The sequence below is a fragment of the Pteropus alecto genome, unplaced genomic scaffold, assembly GCF_000325575.1.
Source record: "Pteropus alecto unplaced genomic scaffold, ASM32557v1 scaffold226, whole genome shotgun sequence".
Lineage (NCBI taxonomy): Eukaryota > Metazoa > Chordata > Mammalia > Chiroptera > Pteropodidae > Pteropus > Pteropus alecto.
Genome location: NW_006440132.1, coordinates 3,829,116 through 3,849,222, shown reverse-complemented (window position 1 = coordinate 3,849,222; position 20,107 = coordinate 3,829,116).

The window sequence follows — 20,107 nt, the reverse complement described above, 5'->3', positions numbered from 1 at the left end:
CCAACACATTTTCAGATACCAGCTGGGTATCCTATAATTCAACCCAGTTCTGACACTATCTACCTGGAGATAGCGTCAGATTCCACAGATTAAGGGCTCAGTTCCACAAGAATGTCCTCCCACCCCTTCAGATGCCAGGTGCAAGTCCAGGTTGTCTCACCTGTGCTTCTGACTGACTGGCTATAGATCAGCGGTATGGTTCCAATGAACCTCTCCTTGGGTTCAATTACTTTGTTAGAGTGGCTCACAGGACACAGAGAAACATCTAATTGCTAGATTACTGGGCTATTATACAAGAATATGATTCAGGAACAGCCAGATGGAGGAGATGCATAGGGGGAGGCATGAGGAAAGGGTGTGAAGCTCCATATTCTCTCTAGGTGCACCAATCTCCCTAAATCTCCACATATTCACCAACCCAGAAGCTCTCTGAACCCCATCCTTTTGAGGTTTTGTAGAGGCTTCATTTACATATGCATTGTTGATTATATCATTGGCCATTGGTGAGTGATTTAACCTCTGGTCCCTCTCCCCTCTCTGGAAATTGAAGTAAAGGTTGGAAACCTTTATTCATGGTTAGTTCCCCTGATGATCAGCCCGTCCTTAGGTGCTTTCCAAAAGTCACCTTATTAACACGAATCCAGTTGTGTAAAGGAGCTTGTGATAAATAACGAAGGCACTCATTTAACCTTTATGGCTCCACAGTTAGGTCACAAACTAGGTACAAGAGACCAAATTTTATGATAAAATATGCTTCCATTGCTCTTAATGTTCAGGTGTTTCGAGAGCTGTGAGCCAGGAACCCTGGACCAAATATATATGAGAAATATATTGTGGTCGCCTAAATGACCAAATATATATTTCTTATTAATCATAATATCGCAATAACTTTATTAGCAATAATACAGTACATAGATATTAGATATTTAGATGGCAATAAATGTTCCATTTGTTAGAAGTCTACGCTAGGCTTAAGGTCTGAACAATAAAGATAGCAAGAACAATTGAAACGAGAGCTCGTTTAGGGATCCAAATGCCCAGATGATAGTGCTACCATTTTATTTTCTAAAACAAAATCTAACAATGTATGGTGACAGAGAAAACAATATTTTATTTTACTTGGAAGCAAACCTCGATAAATGTAGTTATAGGTAAACCGTTCCATGCCCACTCCACTGTCCTCATCCAGGAAATTCCACTGACTGTCACTGGGGTTAATTCACAGCCCTAGTCTTCTCTCATTCTGTCGCATGCAGCCACATACCCAGAATGGGGTTCACAAAATACTAACCTAAACAAGCTACTCCTCCGCTGAAAACCCTTCCATGGCTCCCCCTCGTTGCCCTCAGAATAATTTCCGCACTTTCCAACATGACTCAGGAAAGCTTTTGATGGTTAGGTCTCTGCAAACATCTTCAGACTCATGTCTCTCATTATCATCATTCATCCCCATTTTCTCCAGACCAACTAACAGCTCCAGCCACCCTGGGCTGCTTGCGGTTTCCCCAAAGCTCCATGCTCTTTCTCGTCTCCTAAATTTTCCCACACGCCATTGCTTTTGCCTAGATACTGCCTATTTCCCCACCCCCACCACGGCCCACCACTGGTCTTCCAGCACTCCTGCTTTTCCAACCACAGCTCATGTCACCTTGTATCATAATTATCAACAGTCAGTATCTCCAATGAGATCATAAGCTCTGTGATGGGAGGGGTCAAGTTGGTCTGCTTCACTTTTTGATTGCACGGACCCTACCACAGTTTCTGATATAAAGAAAGTGTCAGAAAAAAATAGAAAAAGGAATATACATAGCAACTGTTTATTGAATTCTTCCTGTGTAGCAGATTCTGCGCTAAGCGCTTGACACGGTTACCATTGATAAGGGCACTGATCCTTCAGAAAGGACCCCACCCAAGATGTGGGAGAGAGGACCTAGATGCTCTGCTGTGCCAGCATGAGTCCTTCAGCAGCTGGACTGTCTATTGGTGCAGTGGGCGCTGGGGAGGAGGCTGGGCTGGCCAGGGTGTATGTGTGTAGCTGCTACTTAACAAAAGGAATGAAGTTATTTAACAGAATATTTTAGCCAACACAGTTATATTTAGTGTGACCGTATAATTGATTGTCTAAACTGAGACATTAGTAATTGAAAGAGGGCACTTCAACAAGTGACTCAATCAGTGATTTAAAGTGAAAGGTTAGCATGCATTAGAGTCGCTTTGGAGGGTCTGGTGAAACATAAATTGCTGAGCTCCACTCTAGAGTTCCTGATTTAGTGGACCTGGGGAGGGACACGAAAATTTGTATTTATAACAAGTTATCAAGTGATTCTAAAAAGGGGGGAGGGTGTGCCAAGAGACAGAGATAAAAGAAAAGAAACACACAAGAGAAATAACTACCGAGTCCAGAAAAAAATTAAGCAATTTAATTTCTCTATTTTACTTCCTTAGATTTTTCTGCCTTAATTTTTCCAGTTTTACAACAGTTACTATAATGCACTTGTCTCACTAGGAGGTAGTGTAGTTCAGTAATTCTCAATTTTATTTTCTCTTAAATTAGATTCAGGATGTGATAATAGGTGATTCCTGAGGATAAACAAAAGCTTCTGTGGGTCAGATAACATTTCTAGCTTAAAGGTACTGAGAAGTTCTGCATAAAGAAATTTACATAATTAAAAATTGAATTTTATTTGTTCTGTGAATATTTATTCCCCCTGCCCAGAGAACATTTATTACCATTTCACAGAACTAAACTTCCCTAGCACCTAATTTGTGAAATGATTGTGGAAATGAAAAGGTGTTATAAATGTAAACAGACATTTAGACCACGAAACTCTAACATTTGCATGATATGTTTATAGTTTGTAATGTACTTTAAAATGCATAGGATACTTTGATTACCTCATAAAGCCAGGAATCTGACTGAGAAGCCATAATGGATATGCAAATCAAGACGCAGAGAATTTGTCCAGAATTACCCCAAGAAGGAATAGAAGGAAGATTTAAAGCTAGGTTCACTGGCTCCCTGACCAGCGAACCTGACCATGCAGAATGCAGGGAAAAAAAAGGATTAAAACTTAAAACTTTAAGTCAAAATATCAGACAAAGAGGAGATGTATACATTTTTGTGGCAAAAGAGACTATCTTGAGAAAGCAAGTCTCATCACAGCCAGGCTTATGCCAAGAGAAGTTATAAGATGTTCATCTGATATTAGTGGGGTAATGTGAAGAGAGCCAGACAGCAGGTTCTGGCTGGATAATGTTTGAATGATATTCTGTAATTAGTTGGCAACTAGATGCTGATATTTCTTTTAACAGCCTGGAACTGTGCCTCCATCCTGCTCAAGCCAAACATGAGGTCCCAGATGCTGTCACAACTCTGGGTCTTTTGTTTTCTTTCTTGTCATTTCCGACCAGGTTTGTGCAGACACCTGATTGTACCATTTGAGGGCTCAGATTGTCACAATAACTACATAAAGTTGATCAGGGGCTGCAGCTGATGGTCTATCATTTGAATACATGTCATCGGGTCCCCTTGGGCCATTGTCTTCTCCAGGAGGGAAGAGATGGGACACGAGAGTAAGATAAGAGGGAATATGGCAAAATGAAGAAGAAATAGATCGACTAATGTGAGAGCCTCTATCATTTGTTTGGACGATTACATCTGGTTGGACCGTTTAGTATTATTGCATCTCTCCCACTTTAGAGGTGGTGAAAGTGGGGGGTCTATGAGACCTATACCCCACTCCCCTTCACCATCATGCACACGCATTTTGACTAAAACAGCTCCTATACTGTCTAGTGAGGTTTTGCATACGATTTCTTCTGGCTTGAGTGATCTGCTCCCCAAAGGAAGTCTGAAAACAATTGTTCCAGAGGAATTCACAGAAAAATCATTCTCCAAGATTGGATAGGTTTGAATTTTCTCTGTGACTCACTTAATGTGAATGTGAATAGCTGTTATCCTGGCATTCTGAATCAGCCACTGGAAAAGTAGGCCCATTCATTTATTCATTCAACAAGGCTCCGTTCAGGGCATGGGGCACATAGCAGTGGACAACACTGGACAAAATCCTAGCCCTGGAATGCTTACCATCCACAGAACTGGTGGTCTTCTCCCTGATTCCGTCACAAACGATGATCTCTTAGGAAGGTTGAGTGACTTCTGACATGACAGAGGATCTCGACACCTCATAGCTCCCTGGAGGATATTATGCTCACTTCCTCAGGAGAAGTTCATGGTCACAGAGCAGAAAGAGGAAGAAGCGAGCCTCTGAGTCTTACTGAGAGATCATGTCTGACCCTTACAAATCTGGAGTCTAGCACAGTTTCTGGCATACCTAGCTGACTGAATGGTGTGGAAAAAAAAGTGATAATGGCAATGATGAGTAACATCTGGTGTCAGTCAGTGTTCAATGGAGAAATCCAACCTATTTTAAAAGTGAAAAAACTGAAATTTAGAGAAGTGGAGCGACGTACCTGAGTCTCACATGTGGCCGCCACTATGACGTTAAAAAAAAGACCTAGTAGTTTCACGGGTGTCTCAGGCATTTTGGAAGACGTCCTGGAGGAAGCGGTCTCTAAGCTCTGACTTAGATGAGTGGATGCGGACTTTAACTTGCATGATAGAGAGAAGGGTATTCCTGTCAGAGGTGGCAGGGTTCAAAGCAGAATGATGGTGTGAGAGGAGAGGAAGAAACGAAGAACTGGGGAGTTAGGGGTCAGATCATGAGAAACTCAAGCTTGATGGTGAGGAACTCGGAGGGTGGGCATCCAGGGCTGATGGCAGGTTTGAGTCGGGGCTGACATGATTTTCCTTGAGCTGCAAACATGACTATGAGGTTTCACAAATCCAGTGAATATAATACTCTCTGCACGTAAAGGATGCTAACAGGTTCACACCTGTATCAAAGCACTTCGCACCAACTCTCTCAAGTCATCTTTACCTCCACCCACTGCACAAGTAGGAAAGGATCCCAGCTGCAGCACAGTCACGGATCCGCCATTCTGGACAGATACAGGCATACTGCGGATATTGTGGGTTCGCAGATATTGCGGGTTAGGTTCCGGATGACCACAATAAGGTGTGTTTCGCAAAAAAGCAAGTCGTAATCTTTTTGCTGGTGGTGGCTCTTGCCTTCAAATTGTTAAAAAATGCAACATCTGTGAAGCACAGTAAAATGAGGTATGCCTGTAATGTTCTCCTTTTGCAGGTGAGAGGTCAGGCCCAGAGAGGACATTGAGACAGATGATCTCAAAGCTAGGGCAGAGCCTGGGGTCCTTCACACCGGGGGTTTTGCCTGTTCTCCTCTCCAGGAGGCATTTATCAATGTCTGGAGACATTTTCGTTTGTCAAAACTGGGAAGAGTTACTGGTATCTGATGAGTAGAAGCCAAGGATGCTGCTAAGCTTCCTGCAAGGTGCATGAAAGAATTAAGTAGCTCAAGATGTCCACCACGTTAAGACCGAAAACCTTTGCTTACTCCACATCGAGAGGAAGCTCTTATTGGATGGGGCCCTTGGAACTGGTTTCTTTTCAGTTGAGTAAATTGAAACCCGGAGAAGATGGGGGACTTCTCTAGAATCATGCGCGGGGCCTGAGATCACTGTCACAGCTTCCTCAGCCTTCAGTGTCAACCTAGCATAGACTGCCTTGAGCCTGAGCATAAGTCAGGCATGTAGATGGTGTCTGAGGGGGGAAAGAGAGAGATGCCACTCCAACTGGTTAGAGGAAGTTGACCTGAACAAAGTTGTAAAGCAGCCACACAGAGCCTGAATTGGAAGGAAAAACAGGCCTCTGTGGTGCAAACAGTCATATCGCACAGAACTCAGCAGATATTGATGGGGTGCCTGCTCCCACTCAGCACTGAGGATTCAACAACGAACAAGACATGGTCCCTGCTCTTTCGGCAAATATACAGGCGAGTAAACACACTCTCAGCCACCCAAATCGTGAGGATTCGGTACTTGAGAATTCAGACTCTGGACTCAACTTATTTCATATACTTCCTCTCCACGAACTAGATGGTGGAGCTTAAGCAAGTAGCTTAACCTCTCTAAGCTTCAGTTTTCTCATCTGTAACATACAAATAATAATAGTACCTCCCTCATAGGATCGTCTTGAGGATCGAAGGAAGCGATCAACACAATGCATTTAGAACAGTGCTGGGAATAGCCAAGTAGAAGCCACAGCACTGGTGGCAGTAGTAGCTACAGTTACTACAGACAGAAGCCCTGGATTCTTGTCTGGCTACTGCCCTTCTCTGCTAAGTGATCTGAGATATGTTACTCTTCATTTCTGGGTATCAGTAAAATGAAGAGATTAGACCAGCTCTGTGAATTTTATTCTCTATCCCCTATGTAACTCCTGTGTCCATCAGTGTCCTTCTCTTCTAGAACCTGGCCATCCCTCCCACACCATGCTACCGTCTTTCAGGCTCCCACATCACCCACAACCCGGCCAAGGTGGGTGGACTGGATTCCTGTGATTCGGCAAAGCAGAGGCAGTGACAAAGCTGTGGTTTCAGGTAGGCCAGCTTCCCAGTGCCCACTGGCTGTCCTTGGCTGCTAGATGCATATCAGTGCCAGCCTGCAGTGATCATGAGCAAAATCATCAGAGAGAAGAGGGTAGTATTCTTATTTTTCACAAAATGACTCATTCCCCCTCCGGCTCTGAGCTGTCCAAGGGTCATGTAGGGAGCAGGGGATGTTAGAAGTGCAAGTTCAGGACACTTTCGCCCCACTGGGAACCGACCAGGGGATGCCACACACTTTTGCTCATCTTAATAGAGCTTGGAAAAACGGTGTTTAAACCAAAGAGGCTGTCTCAGGGCTGTGGCTTTAAGGGCAAGGGAAAGAAGGGCAATCATATGCCCAATAACTGACAGTGGCAGAATCAGAACCCTGGTTACAGGTGGGAAAGGTGCTGATGGAAGCTTAATGCCAGGTGTTATCAGGGGCTGTGGGCTTTCTGGAGTGTGGTTTCCAGATGTAGGCTTATATCAGGAGCCTGTGTTCTACAGAGTCATGGGGTTCCCCTGGAGCACCCCCACCTTCTAGCTACCCTGTACATTTCTAGTTGTCTGCCCTGTTTCAACTGGAGTGGCTTTGCTTGTATCTATTTCACATACTAAAATCTGAAGTTAGTATAATTATTGGGTCCTTATTATGAGCCAGGCATTGCACTAAACACTCAATAGATGTGAAGTCATTGAGCTTCATAACTAACTTATGAAATATCTGCAATTACTATTGCTATTTTACACTTTATAAAATGGAGGCTGAAGGCCAAGGTAAATGATTTGCTGTGAATCACAAGTCTTAATAAGTAGCTCTGCCAGAACTGGAAATCAGACCTGTCTGTCTGCAGAGACCATTTTCTTAACCACAATGTTACATGGCCCCCCATGCTGGCTTTCTACATAAGCTTTTATTTTAAAAAAGTGTTCCATGGTTATTTTAAAAGGAATAAAATAAAAGTTTGAAAGTGACTGATTAGATGTTCTGAGATCCCTCCTAGCTCTAAAATTTCAACTTTTACGATTTATAGAAGGAAGGAAGCAGAATCTTTGTTATGAAGGTTAGTGGTGGGAGACAATGGACCAGCTCTGAGATAATAATAGTAGCTAATATCTGAGCACTTAATAGGCCAGGCAATGCTCTAAAAATCCTTCACACACATTAACTCATTTAATCTTTGCACCAACCCTCTGCAGTAGATAATATTACTATTACTCCCATTTCTAGACAAGAAAACAGTATAACAAGGTTATAACTCATTCAAGGTCACACAAATGTAACGTAGCAGGCCGGGTTCCAGAGCCTGTGCTCTTCACTGCTATGCTCTGTTGAGATGACTTAGTCTAGTGGAAAACCACTTTCCTTAATATCAGCATTTATTTTTTTAACATCACGCCAATGCAAATTTATGCAAATGGACATGGAGATCAGCTGCTGCCTTGGCATTGTTGCCAGCTTCCCATCAGGGATGTTGATGCAACAAAATTTGGCCATTGTCACTGATTTGAGCTCTCACAGTAGTAGACATTTCAATAATTCCTCAATTTCTCAGGCTTGGAAGAAATAAATACATATTATATAGCTATGCACCTATACATGCTTCAATTTTGCATTTTCTTTCTTAGGGATGTTTCCCCAAATGTGGATAGTTAGTATCCATTGAAAATTAGATCATGTCTAGTACTGCATTTTCCTACTGATAGCGGCATTCGGGCCTTGCTGCAGTCCTGCGAAGAAGGTAAAATACATCTTCAAGAAGCAGCAGACACCTAGGAAGACCAGGTGCTGTAGGCATAAAAAATAAAAAAATAAGGGATTGTAAGCTGACAAGGTCCTTGCAATCTGTGAGGTCAACCAAAGGTTGCCTCGCCTAAAAAAAAAAAAAAAGGAAGGAAGCAGCAGAGCGAAGGGGCTTTCTTGGGGAACCCCCAGAAGTCGTCGGCATGGTTTTCTTGCTGTGTCTCCTAGCCCTCTCAGAGCTAACATTTCCTAACACTGCAGTAGTGCTTTCTTAGTTGAATGCAGGAAAGCTAGAGTCCAGTCTGTCTCATAGGAAAAAAAAAAAAAAAGGGAAAGGAAACGGCATTTACCTGTTCCTTTAAAAATGACATGTAGATTCACAGAGGAAGACCAAACAGCCTCATAAAGGAGAGAGAAAGTAGGACTCCCTGAGTAACTTACTACACCTGGTGGTGTGCCCTGTGCTTTGGAGAGGCTGGCCATATACTTTATCATCCGAAGAACGAAACGGGATGCTATCAGTAATTATTTCCTGACCACAGGCATAAATGGAGACCATCCTGGGTAAACTGGAATGTATGTTCACCCTTGCTAAAGAGATATTATTCATTTCATATTTATCCTAGCCCCACAATGAAGGTGACTTTCCCTCTATTCTGAAGCTCAGGGAGGTGAAGCGTGCCCAGGGTCACATAACAAATGCATGGAAGAGCTGTCTGTCTGATATCAAATTCCTGCGTCAAGGCTGATATCAGCGATGGGGACCCTTGACACTCTAGCCACACAAGAGCTGACTCTAGAGGTGGCTTAGCTGTCAAGGCTTTTTTCTCCCCACCATATCCCCAGCCACTGTCCTTGGCCATTTGATCTGGTGTAGGGCGTGATGACTGTGCTGCTCCAGCAGAGGGCAGTGTTGCCATGCCGGCCAAAGCGGAGGGCTACAGGAAACAGGAAGGAAGCTCAGCCTAAGTTGGCCTGGTGGCCTGTGCAGTGTCCCTAAAACAGCCAGTCTCATAGGGCTGCTTGCCGGCCAGCTGCTTTCCTGGCTCCCATTCCCTTAACGCTCACCCTGGAGAAACCTGTTGTCCTCCTCACCTGTATATTGGCTCCCAGTATACAACATCTGAACAAATTCAAGAGCTCAGTGCCACCTGGGGTGGAAAGAGACCCAGAAAGAGTTTCCAGATTGGAAATAGTAACTGTTGCCATTTTCTTGTTTGCTCAGAATTACTCCAGAGCTAGGAGCGCTGTTGACATATGTGTTACCACTTAATCTTTCATAAAAAATCTTTTTCATGGGGGAGCTGAATTCTGGATTCATGCCAGTTTAGATAATTACATTTCTTCAGAAGACTGAAGCTATGAAGCCTACATTGTTTTTCCAGCAAGAGTTAGGGATTTCAAGGATGCGATTTAGGCAGTGGTGGTGGTGGGGAGATGTGACAAAATGGTCCAGGAAAAACGAAGACCAGGGTTTGATGAGGAAAAGTAAACCTCACATGTCACCCACTAAGGGTTTTTGTTTTTGTTTTTAATTTATTTTTCCTTGGCCTCATTCAGAGTAACATTCATTTGTAGTTTTTGTCTGTAACTAGGAATTCAATTTTTGCTCTTTTAAAAGAAACCTGATTTACTGGGGGTGTGAAACAAAGCAGAAAATGATAAGAGGAGAAAGAAAAATAGCAATTCAAATGGAAAAAGGAGAAAGAAAAAAATCCTTTTAACAATTTCATCTAAAATAGATGGGACGGTATTTTTATACTGAGTTCAGCATTTTGTCAGAAGGGATGAAAATGCCCTGTGATCCTCAAACTAAGAATGGCTGGTGAATTTATACCCTCCTGCTGGCGTAGATCTTAATCAACTGGAAAACCTCAAAATGACAAACAAAAGACAGCTTTGCTCTCTGAGGTTCATTAGCTCAGGCCAAGGTTGAGAAGACATGCCGGAAACAGGCGAGCTCGAGAAGTCACTTTGTGGGTAATTTTGCCCCCACTCTCCGCCCCTTTCTCAGCCCCAGCTTCTCCCCTGGTAACCAGTGGCCTTTATTGGTTCTGGAGTTTGTACATGTCAGAGTTGGTGGTGAGAGCAGCTGAGGACAGGTGGCGAAGAGGAGCGGGGCTCTCTGGTGTGCTGGCTCAGGCAAAGCCAAAGTCTCTTGTCTCTGTTTTCAAGGACACTGGCCGGCATCATGAGAATCACAACGATTCCAGGCCAAGCTTCATCTTCTCATCTTCCTTCCCAGCCCAGCTCTTCTTCCTATGCTGCTTCATCATGCTCAAAAGGCACTACCATCTCCTAGACATTTGGTTAGAAACCCCAAAGACATCTGGTTTCCCCCTCTCTCTTTCTTTGACCAGTTTTCAAATCCTGTCTAAACATGTGCCAAATTTCTTACACATCACCTCTCCTCACAGCTCCAGATCTGGTCCTCAGAATCTTTCCCCTTATTGATGCTTTGCTGTCCTCTCTGCCTCTCTGTGCATGAGCTCCAGAGTAGGTAAGCGCCATGAAGCCCATTTCTGATGGTAGAATCTCTAACATCCTTCAGCAGTTCACTACTGCCTGCAGGATCAAGTCTCAGTCCTTAGCTTGATGTTCAAGGTCCTTCATGACCTGATTGTCACTTGCCTGCCAGGCTTCTGTCAGCATCCTGTATCTCTCCAGTTCCTGGACCCCGGCCACATAGAACCTCCCATCACTCCTCAGCACTTCCTTCTCCACATCCATTGAGTTTTCTCCCCTCCTTGCATATACTGGCATGGCCTGGCGGAGCCTGTCCAAATTCTGTCTACTCAGCATGCTTCGGCTTAAAGGACACCTTCTCCAGAGCAAAGGGTCTCCACTCTCCAGGTCTCTGCCCCAAACAGGAGTAAATTTTCCCTGCCTGTGAATTTCCACAGTGCTTTACTTGTAACACCTATTTTTTAATTGATCTGATATTTAGCTTCTTTAATGTTCATGTTTTGTTTTGTTTTTTTTCCCTCCCCTCTTTAGTATGTATACTGTGAAGATAGGGAATCGTCTTCATTCCACACGAAGCTTTTTGTATAGTAAGTTTTAAATTGCAATTTATTGAAGAGATTAATGAATACTTTTAGAACCCATAAATGAAGGAGTGAATCAAAGTTGTGTGGATGCATGAATAAATGACTTTGGGCATGGATGAATAAATGAATTTGTGTACTTATGCATTCAAATATATCTTGGAAGTCTACTATGCAAATTAATCCAGGAATAGATGAATGCTTACATGCATAAATGAATAAAAAACATGCATGCATGAATCTGTGAATGAATGACTGGATGGCTAGATTCCTGATTCTTAAGATTGTCTCGCACAGAAAAGTTGCCTAAGTTACTCTCAGGTACTGCTAGTGTACTGTACTTTAACGCTTCTTGAATACAAGTGGGTTTTTACTAATTAAAAACTGTAACTGGGTTCATACGTTTAACCAAACAAATCAATTTTCTTTCTTTACTGGGCATTAGGTGTGGCTGGCCCACATTTGCACCGTAACATTGAAACTGGGTATAAACAATAATTCTAGACAGTTTCTCAATCTCAAGGCTTCTCTTATGTCCTGACCAGGCTTCCTATTCAACTCTCAGATCGTCATTCTTCCTTGATCCCAGGACCTGCTGGTTTCTATTGAGGATGGTCTTCACCAATCCTAAGCCGAGACATCCCACAAAGGGATGAAATTCTGATCACATTTGTACTGCAGTAGTTTGGCTGTTTCTCTGGGAAGGCGGTAAACAATGTGTTCTTAAGTGTTCCCAAAAGGATGGCATCATTACCTCTCTGTATCACATGGTGGGCAAGGTCTATGGGTTTTACTTTAATCCACAATAGAGATTATCTGCACTCTAAATTCTTGTTAGAGGATTTGATTGTGAATCGAATGAGAGCAAGCACTTTTCGGAAGCTCGTTTATGATATCTGATGTTTGATAGAGAAAGTCTAATAGGCGTACTAACTATCTAATCATCTCCAGCCTCCACTGGAAAGGAAATACCTGAGTCACATTATCTCAGCTTGTGGCAGAAATGCTTTCCTCGAGTTACGACTTAGTATTTCGCTTTTTGCCTTCACAGAGGGTCGATAGGAAAACTGCCCAGAAGGAAAAAAATCATGTCTGTAGTTTTCCAAAAGTGTGACTGAAGATTGGATTCATTATTTAACTCAATGGACTTCAAAGTCTCTATTTATATTGTAGACAGAGTTCTAAAATTAAGTAATGGGCAACGCCATCAAGCTACGTTAAGAATCATGTCCTACTATGATGTATGTGCCTCGATGAAAGATTATGGCACGCTTGATGACCAATGGGGCACAAGAAATACTATAGTGTGAGATTTAGCACCTGGGGCCAGGCCTGGGGCATAAGGTATTTATTGGACAAAATGAGAGCTCAGAGTCCCCTAATGTTTATTTGCCTGTTTACCTGGCTTATCACCTGGTCTCAGGAGTGGGAGTTCAGAGAGCATTCTAGAACAGAGGTCACAAAGCTATTGCCTTTGGGATGGCTGCCTGATTTGTAAATAAACACAGTGGGACATTATTGAAACACAGATCCATTCATTTGTTTGTGCATTGTCTGTGGCTGTTTTAACATTCTAACTACAGAGTTGAGTCGTTGCTACGGAGACTTTATAGCCCACAAAGGCTAAAGTGTTTACTATTTGTCCCTAGAAAAAAAAATGGCATTGGGCCAGAGTCAAAAGACATGAGTTAGAATCCAAAGTTCATCCACATTTAAAAGCCCTCCACCAGTTGAGATTCAATATCCTCAGCTGTAAAACAGGACTAGTAATTCGGTCTGTATTATAGATATTTTCAATGTTGAAGAATAAACCATGTAAATAACTAGCATGGAGCCATATAATAATGAGTAAGGCACAATAATGAGTAAGGCACCATGCTAGCTCTGAGTGAGACTTAGGAGCTAGGACAAGAGGATATCCACTCAGGGGCCAGACACAGACATGCTGTCTTCCAAAACAACAGTCAGTGCTTCCTTCCTCTCCAGAAGAGCCACTCTCAGAAGAATTTTCCCCAGAAGCTATGACCTACAGGAAGACCACTCAACTGCCAGAGAGAAAAGGGGGCCAATTGAGTATTCTCGGTCATTTCTTATTGCACAGCAACTAGACAGAGATAATCTCAGGTGGGAAAAACACAATGTATTTCTTCTAGGGTCTCATATGTCAGGTATGATTTTAATTTTAGATAATGTCCAAACTAGATAAGAATCCCATTGGTAGTGTGAGCATCTGCTGGTGCTGCCTGTGTCTAAGGCTGGCACCCTCCTCCCTCCTTCACCCTAGCTCTAAGCCAGGGGGGGACCCCATTGGGACGAAGGTATGCTCAATGTTGCTTTCCTCCTTTATTTCCTGAAGCAAGATTAAAGAATGGAAAGCAACATTTGAGGCTCAAATTTGCTTCAGTCCCTGAGTTAAGCTGTTCCTGATCTCTCTTCATCTCCAGTGCCTAATACCAGTATGTCCAATGTACTCAGACTGTTCACTTGGACCTAGTCCATCCAACAACACAAATGCAAAGGACAGAACCATATAATATGGCACACTGCAGACACTCGGTAAATTCAACTCGAATTGAATTGAATAAAATTGGGTCTGTGTCTTATTGGAGATTATGATGACTACAGGAGTGGAGGTGGTGGCAGAATGACGTCAGCTACAATGAAGGGATCATGGTGAGGTTTTGAAAAATTGAAATGTATTACACCCGTAACTGAATAAATGCTCAAGGCCTATCCTGCTACTCACATACCCCGGTGGCTCTCAATTAAGGAGAATATCCACATGGGAGACAAAGCTCTTCCTCTATTAATAGCAGAACCAATACCCAATAACCTTCAATGATGAGCACTGATAAAAACTCATTTGCACCATGAGGCTTAGGGATCTAAGCTGCTCTATTTAATCCCTTTCCTTAACTTTGAGGTGGCTGAGTCTGCATAGAAGTGTACAGCCCAAGTTACTCATTTATAGGCACACATGGAATGGGGCAGACTTACAGACTTCGCTTATCTTTCTCTGAGGAGGCAAAAATGTACCCAGGTGGGCTTAATACATGGGAGCGGAGAGTAACCCTGAACATGAACATGGCCAATTCAATGTCCTGGGGTATAACCAATTAGATTGACTACTAAAGGGACTGACAGAGATAGAAGCATAAGAAGATGTGATGGAAAATATCCTCTCTCTACAATTTATCATGCTAGAACACTTTGCTAAGCATTTATAAACATCTTTTCCCCTGTAAGCCTCACAACAATTCTAGGAAACAAACAATTAAAATTATTTTCCAGGTGAGGAAATAGGTTCAGAGTAATTGACTTGATTAAAATCACTCAATTAAGAAATGGCTGAGCTGGGTCTCGAACCCGTGTGTGCCTGACTCTAAAGCCCATGCTCTTTCCACTACACCCTTGCCACTTGCAGTGTCATCCGTGGGCCAGCTGTTCAGCATCATCTAGAAGACTGGAAGCATTTCAGCGGTGCAAGTGTCTCAGGCCCACTCCAGACCTACTCAATCAGAATCTCCATGTGGTTCATCTATGTATTGATGTTAGGGAAGCACCATTCTACACAACACTGCCTACCTAGCTCTTGACATTCTCTTTTCCCAGAAAGCAAGCTCACTCTTGTGGTCCTACCATGCATAGAAGGCTGAGCTGGATTTGTAAACCCTCATGTAACTGGACTTGTCCTGCCTGCCATGTAACTGGACTTGTCCTAAGTTCTGCCAGGTCACGCTTGAGTTTCCTGAGACCCCTGAGCACTTTGTATCGACCAGGCAGTTGCCCTTACTGGAGCCAATGTCCCAGTTCCTACTCCATCTTCCTTAACTGCCATCCAATGTGAAGCTGTGGAATCCCAAAAGACGTTGGGCAGATTTTGTCCAAACAGCCCCTTGTGTAGCTGCCCCAGACCCTCAATGGAGGAACGAGTCTGTTATAGTTCTCTTAGATGGAAAAAAATACTCAAATATATGTACATGGAATCCTGCAGAAATGAAGTCCCAGGATAACCTAAACAAGAGCTCGTTGTAAATTTGGAGCCATTTATTTTTCTTTTTCACTTTTCATATAGCTTTGTTATTTCTTAGCATAATTTCCTATGGCAGATTAAGTTCCATAACGTTCCAAGATACTGTGATTTGTGCATAAGAGAGATTTGAAATGAAAGATACATTTGTTGACACTTACAGCTCAGGCACTTGATAAATATTCTTTCCTTAGAGCCTCGAAACAACACTCTGAGGATAGGGGAATTGCCCCGTTTTGTAGAAGAAGGCAACAGGCTCAGTCTCTAGTCAAACCACCAGAGCTGGTTTTCAAGAGTAGGTTGGCATCATTCTCAAGATGCATCTGCTTCAGGTCAATAATAGGTAACATGATAAGGATGGAGGATGTCTAAAAACAAATGACTTAGGGTCCTATATTGACCATCTGACTTGAATATTTGAGGTGGGGGAAATTAAGAAGTTTAACTTATAGTCATTTAAAGATTTTTTTTTAAAAAGCATCATATATATAGTAATGAATAGAAAGCACCTGTTAACCTGACTTGAATATTTGAGGTGGGGGAAATTAAGAAGTTTAACTTATAGTCATTTAAAGATTTTTTTTAAAAAGCATCATATATATAGTAATGAATAGAAAGCACCTGTTAACATTTTGAATAAATTCAAGATAAATAGAAGATCTGATAAAAATGTTGAGATTATAGATGTCTTACTCTTCAATTACATCCTGCAACCCTGGGGGTAGGTTTTTATTCTTTTCTCTGTTGTTAACAAAAGCAACAGCTGCAGAAGTAGCAGAAACAATAGTGGAAATAGACTGACAGTGTCTATATTAATTATCCATTGCTGCATAACAAATGATCCCCAAATTTAGTGGCTTAAAATGACACGCATTTATATATTCTGCCTACAAGAGACTCAGTTCAGAGGGAAAGACACACACAGACTGAAAGTAAAGGGATGGAAAAAGATATTTCATAAAAAGGGAAATGAAAAAAGAAATCTGGGTTAGCAATACTTACAGCAGCCAAAACAGACTTTAAAACAAAGGCTATAACAGGATGCAAAGAAGGACCCAGTAATTGCACTTCTGGATATTAATCCTAAGAAACCCGAAACATTAAATTAAAAAGACATAAACATCTATATGTTCATTGCAGCATTATTTAAAATAGCCAAGATATGGAAGCAACCTGGGTATCCATCAGTAGATGAATAGCTAAAGAAGAAGTGGTATACATACAATGGAATGTTAGTCATAAAAAAAGAATGAAATCTTGCCATCTGCAACAACATGAATGGACCTAGAGGGCATTATGCTGAATAAAATAAGTCAGATAGACAAAGACATATGACAATTTCACTGATATGTGGAATCTAAAAAAACAAATGAACAAACATACAGAAACAAACTCATAGATACAGAGAACATTTTGATGGTTGCCAGATGGGAAGAGGGTTGAGGGGATGAGTAAAGGGGGGAAGGGATTAAGAGGTTCAAATTGGCAGTTATGAAATAGTCGTGGGATATAAAGTATAGCATAGGAAATACAGTCAGTAATATTCTACTAACTATGTATGGTTAATCAGATGGGTACTAGATTTATTGGGGTGATTACACTGTAAGTAATATAAATGTCTAATCACTATGTTGTATACCTGAAACTAATATAAACTATATGTCGACTGTAATTTTAAAAAAATTAAAAAATAAAGATAGAAAATTTAAAAAAAAAATATTTCCATTTCTATGGGTCTGAAATCATGGCATAGCTTGATAGATTTTCTGCTTCAGTCTTATACAGGCTGTCAGCAGTAGATGAATGGCTAAAGAATGGGGCTGTAGTATCATCTGAAGGCTTGACTGGGGGAGGATGTCCTCCCAAGATCACTCAGTGATTGCTGATAGGATTCATAGGCTGTTAATTGAAGGCCTCAGTTCCTCATTGGCTGTTGGCCTGAGCCACCTCTACTTCCTTCTGGCATGGACCTCTCCAACGTAGTAGCTGGCTACATCAACGTGTAGAAGCTGAGAAGTCCACAGAGCCCAGCAAGATAGAAGTCACTGCCTTCATAACCTACCCATGGAAGTGACGTCCTATCATATCTGCTGTATTCTATTTGCTACAAGGGAGTCACTAAGGGAGGGGATTACATAAGGACTTGAATACCAGGAAGCAGGGATCATTTGAAAGGTGCCCATCGCCATTTCTATTCCTTGGGTGTCTCTGATGGGCCTGGAATCCTGCTAATCACTTAAATTATATGGTTTCTTTTAATAGTTGCAACTTTTCGTGGAGTGTGGATTACAATACCCATTTTACAGATGGAAAGCTGAGAAACATGAGGGTTACATAAGTAATAAGGTCAAGATGAAGATCATGATTTCTGTGACACTAATAAACTCTTTAAAATGTTAAGTTCTCTCCTGAGGGTTTTGTAAGGAGCAAGGACCAGGGGCCCCTTTTTCTAGCCAAGTCCTTGCAACTTAGAGGTCTAACACATCCAGGGGAATCAAGCCAGGGAGAAGGGTACTTAACAGAGAAACATTTAACAAATGAAGTGGGCATCGATTTACATGAATTACTATTTATATGAACTTCTGGTATTGGCTGAAGCAGAAAGGGAGAGACTCCTGGGGAGGTAAGAAAGGGATCGGAAAAATGACAAAGGATGGAACGGCCACTGCCCCATCTCCCCATGAGGAACTTTGTTCAAACACCTCTGAGATAGGAATTAGGGCCAGAAAATAAAGAAACAGTACTTGATCAAGATTTTAAGTCTGTGAACATAAGCAGAACCACTTTGGGAGCTATGAGTCAATGAGCAGCACAGAATTGGTATGTAACAAGGAGCAGGGTCTTTGTGAGGAACAGATAACTCAGTCGTACTGGCCAGCAGTTCAGAAGCGGGGTGGACTTCAGCTTGGTTTGATTCACTGGCTCTATGTTATCATCAAAGCCCTGATTTCTTCTTGTTTATTCTGCCTTCTACAATGCTGACTTCATCCTAAAGCAAGTTCATATAATAACTGTGGCCACGGTGTGGTATCATGCCGATTAGCTAGAATGAGACACACGCCCTAGCCTTAGATCCACAGGCGTTAAAAGTATATTTGTAATTCAAATTGATTATGCCATCTTTTTTTTTTTGGTGGGGTTTTGATTGAATCTGGCTGTAACTGAACATTACTCCCTGTAAAGAAAGTTGTCTCAACTTATATGAAAATTTCTACACCTAGATCTTCCCTATATCTGGACATAAGAGCTGGAGACAGTGAAATTTGTTGAAGAGAACACTGAATGTGGAATTAAAATAATTCTGTTCTAGTCATTCTTCACTAAGTAACCTTGGGCATTTTTCAACTCATTCTATTAACTTTGTCAAATCTGAGGCCACACACTGAGTCAGGCTCTGTAGGAAAAAAAGAGAACAGGACAGATAATGAGCCCTGATCTCATGGAGTTTCTAGTGTGGGACAGAAGCAAGAAGCAGGCAGTTTTATTATAAGCTAATTATTACTTTTGAGAAAATATGAATGCTATGGGAACACAAAAGGGGGCCCTGTGATACACACTTCAGGGAAAAGATACGTCAACTGACACTGGAAGGATGACTTCACACAGACACTCCAAGAGCTGAGGGTGAGAGAGAGGACAGTTTTACCAAGGGAAGTCATTTAACATCTCTGGCCTCAGTTTATCTTTCTGTACTAACTTGGTCGGAGCAGGTTATGCTAAGTGAATCGGAAGGTTCTCTTCCTTATAAGACTACAATTCTGTGTTCTGGGATGGTGGCACAGGGGGATGTCAGGATATGATCCTTTATTGTGATGACCTGAACACCTGCTGGCAGCTGAAGACCAGCAACGTTGATCTCCGCCTCCAACTGGCAATAAAAGGGACAGAGCCATTGGCAGCAGTTTCCAAAGGTAGAGCTGGAAGAAGTTTTGAATAAAATGTGAGTGCATTTTCATAGATGGAGGAGAGGAGTAGCTTTAGGATTATGGTGGAAAGAAGTATTATGCCTAATTGCCGAAATAAGTGAAGGACTTAAGAATTACAGCTTTATGTCTGTTTCTTCACATTTCCATTGGTTCTTCTGCCCTAGGACAGAGCAGAATGGTACTTCGCTTCTCTGTATCACAGAGTTCTGCATGTCTATAAAGCTTACCTGGAAAAAATGTTTTATGCCAAATAATAGGAAAAATTAGTGTTAAAGTTAAGCAGTTTTTTTTTTTTTTTAAATGAAGAACTTCTCAGAGCCTATGTACCAAGAGATCCTGAAAAGGAGATTAGTATGATGCATCTCTAAACATATTGGACCACAGAAGCCTTTATTTAGATTTCATGTACAACTAGTGTACTATGAAAAAAGATTTTAGGGAATGCTTACCTAAAGGCTTTGCAGTGTTTAGAGAACACTGCCTCCCTCTACAGCCTTAAGAGTTTTGGAGGAGTGCTTCTCATTGGGCAGCTTTTCCATAATTATAAGTATGCATGTGGTTGTGAAATGTCTGGTTACCCCTTTCTAATGTAAATGCCATGTGCTTGTCTTGACCATCACCATATAGATGTTTATTTTCAATGCTGCCTAAGTAGGTGCTCAATACATGTGTGAATAAATGAATCGATGCATAATTAAAAGCCAGGAGGTCTGGATTTTAGTTCTAACTTGATAGCTAACTTGGTACATGTCTCTGGGAAAGTCACTTCTCAGTCTACTTTTGTGACACAAGGGAATAGACATGAATGATCTCTAAAAGCTCTTTCCACTCTTAGCTGCTAGGATCTAATT